This window comes from Triticum aestivum, chromosome 7B (assembly GCF_018294505.1).
Source record: "Triticum aestivum cultivar Chinese Spring chromosome 7B, IWGSC CS RefSeq v2.1, whole genome shotgun sequence".
NCBI classification, from domain to species: domain Eukaryota; kingdom Viridiplantae; phylum Streptophyta; class Magnoliopsida; order Poales; family Poaceae; genus Triticum; species Triticum aestivum.
In genome coordinates this window covers 462594876-462598667 of record NC_057813.1, presented here as the reverse complement: position 1 = coordinate 462598667, position 3792 = coordinate 462594876, and positions in this window count along the sequence as shown.

The window sequence follows — 3792 nt, the reverse complement described above, 5'->3', positions numbered from 1 at the left end:
CTTGCGGGAAATATATAATTTTATGCAAATCAAAGAAGAGAGTCTCCCACAAGCTTGGGGGAGGCTTCGCCGATTACTTAATGCTTTGCCTGATCATCCTCTTAAGAAAAATGAAATACTTGATATCTTTATAATGGACTAACTGATGCTTCCAAGGACCACTTGGATAGTTGTGCTGGTTGTGTTTTCAGGGAAAGAACAGTCGACCAAGCTGAATTGTTATTGAATAATATGTTGACTAATGAAAATAATTGGACTCTTCCTGAGCCAATTCCTGAGCCAATTGAGCCAACTCCTGAGCCTATTCCTAAACCAACTCTGAAGAAGAAGGGTGTTCTATTTCTCAGTCCCGAAGATATGCAAGAGGCAAAGAAATCAATGAAAGAAAAAGGTATTAAAGCTGAAGATGTTAAGAATTTACCTCCTATTGAAGAAATACTTGTTCTTAATATACCGCCTGTCGAAGAAACACATTGTCTTGATAACCCGACACTGGTAGTAAAGGTAAATTCCCTCTATAGATATGATAAAGTTGAAATCCCGTCTACTAAATTTCATAGCCAATGTTTGGATGAATTTGATGACTTTATGGCTATGCAAGAAAGTTTTAACGCTTATCTTGGTAGAGAATTAAAGAGTAATGCTTTCATGATAGGACGCTTGAGTGATTATATGGATAGAGTTAAATATGAACTTAAACTCATTAGCAAATATGCTTCTATGGTTACCACTCAAGTTGAGCAAGTACTTAAAGGTCAAAGTGGTTTGCTCGATGACTTAAATAATAAACATGATTTTTGCTGTTAGAGTGGCTACTAGAACTGGTAGAATGACTCAGGAACCTTTGTATCCTAAAGGCCACCCTAAGAGAATCGAGCAAGATTCTCAGAGAAATAATTTAGATGCACCCAGTCCTTCTAAAAAGAAGAAAAAGAAAAATGATAGGACTTTGCATGCTTCTAGTGAACCTGTTGTGGACACACCTGAGAATCCCAATGATATTTCTATTTCCGATGCTGAAACACAAAATGGTGATGAACATGAACCTAGTGATAATGTTAATGATAATGTTCATGTTGATGCTCAACCTAGCAATAATAATGATGTAGAGATTAAACCTGCTATTGATCTTGATAACCCACAATCAAAGAATCAACGTTATGATAAAAGAGATTTTGTTGCTAGGAAGCACGGTAAAGAAAGAGAACCATGGGTTCAGAAACCCATGCCCTTTCCTCCTAAACCATCCAAGACAAAGGATGATGAGGATTTTGAGCGCTTTCCTGAAATGATTAGACCTATCTTCTTACGTATGCGCTTAGTTGATATGCTTGAAGTAAACCATTATGCTAAATACATGAAGGATATCATTACAAATAAAAGAAAGATACCGGAAGCTGAAATTTCCACCATGCTTGCTAATTATACTTTTAAGGGTGGAATACCAAAGAAACTTGGAGATACAGTAGTACCAACTATACCATGCTCCATTAAAAGAAATTATGTTAAAACTGCTTTATGTGACCTTGGAGTCGGTGTTAGTGGTATGCCTCTCTCTTTATATCATAGACTTGAATTGAATAAGTTGACACCTACTGAAATATCTTTGCAAATGGCCGATAAATCAACTGCTATACCTATTGGTATTTGTGAGGATGTGCCTGTTGTGGTTGCAAATGTCACTATCTTAACGAACTTTGTTATTCTTGATATTCCCGAGGACGATAGTATGTCGATTATCCTTGGTAGACCCTTTTTGAATACTGCAGGGGCTGTTATTGATTGCAACAAAGGCAACGTCACTTTTCATGTTAATGGTAATGAGCATACGGTACACTTTCCGAGGAAACAACCTCAAGTTCATAGCATCAATTCTATTGGAAAAATTGCAACTATCATTATTGGAGGTTTTTAATTTCCTCTTCCTACAAGAAAAAATATGATATTCTTATTGTTGGGGATGTTCATATCCCTGTTGAGGTAACCTAGTGTTATTCGAAATTTCTTCGGTTTCATGTTATTCGGAATGAGTTTGTTAACAAGACTTGATCAACCTTGTTAGTGGATTCCTTTTGATGATCATGAGATGGATGAAACTAGAAGGCACAACCTTCTGTACTCTCTTTTTACTTTCTGTTATTTAGAATAAATAAAGCAAAAATAGTATTATCTGTCTGTTTTCTGAACTATCAATGCAATAAAAAATATCCTGAAAATAAAAGTGCTCCAAATGCCCTGCAAATTTAGTATGATTTTTTATGGAATATTTGAGGATTTTAGGCACTGAGAAGACAACAGGGGGCAAGCACCTGGCCACGAGGGTCCAGGGCGTGCCCACTCTCCCCAGGCACGCCCCCTGCCTCGTGGGCCCATGGTGGCCCCCTTCACTTATTCCTGCACCCACACTCTCCATCTTCCTCCCAAAAAAGTCCCCATCCAGCTCAAGCACGAGTTCTAGCTCATTTACTGCGATTTTCGATCTCCTTGCTCAAAGCTCCATTCATAAAACTGCTTTGGGAGATTGTTGCTTGGTATGTGACTCCATTGGTCCAATTAGTTTTTGTTCTAGTGCTTTATTCATTGAAAAATTTTGCTACCTAGGTGACCCTGTTCTTGAGCTTGCATGTCAAATTTATGAGGTCCCAAGTAATTTTAATGCATGATATAGGCTCTAGGCACTTGTGGGAGTAGTTGCTATCAATCTTGTTTAGTTTGATTCACTTTTATTTTGAAGTTACTAAAAATTTCAGAAATTTTTTAGAGGAAGAAATATGTCCAGGAAAATGTACCAAGCTGGTTCCTCAACAAAGAGAGGACCCAGGCGTGCTATGCGTGAGCAAGACGATGAACCACCAAGGGAAGCTGAGGTGCGGTCTTGTGAATGGCCATCGGAAGAGTTTATGGTCAATGTAGGCATCAAGGATGAATTTGACGCATATGTGCGTAATGCCGATCTTGAGGACTTCATGCAAGATAAGTGTCCTCAATACTACCAATTGACTGATTCATTCGTGAGAAGATTTAAATTTACATCTTCGCGTAATTCTCAGAATGTCCTGTTTGATATTTATGATCAATCTTATACCATGGACCTAGAAGATTTTACAACTGCTTGCAAACTCCCACAATGAGGCAATGTTAATGAACCCCACAAATCTGAATATAAAGACTTTCTTGCTAGTATCACCGTGGGAGAATCTAGGGATATAGCACAGGCTACCATAGGGAGCATTCATTTTCCTGCTATGCATTATTTTGCTCTCTTCATTGGTAGATGCATTAATGGTAAGGATGAAGCATGTCACATGTGTGTCCCTGATCTTTGTGTTCTTAAGAGTGCTATATTAGGTAATAAAGATTACAACTTGGGAGCGATTGGTGCACGTAGGTTGCATAATAATGGTTTAGTTGGAGATTTATTTGGAGGGATTTATGCGACCTATGTTGCTAATTATCTTGGTATACCCCCACGTGAGGGTGATATGGAGTTGCCTCCCGCTTATTTAGATTATGACGCGATGGTCAGACAACGTTTTCTTTTGAGGAATGAACAATTCCTCCATTATCGACTAATCTTTGACAGACGTCACGCTATCCATGTTACTCTCCCTGCTCCTTCCCTTTTTGATTACAAGGCAAAAAGAAGATATGTCGTAACCAGGGAGGAGGCAACCGAACAGGAGAGGGGAGCGGAGGCAGCTCGCCAACAGCCGCAGCTCAGGAGGCATTGGCTGCTACATCTCAGTACGACCCCAATTATTTCGGATATCAGCCAGGCTATCTTTGGCATTA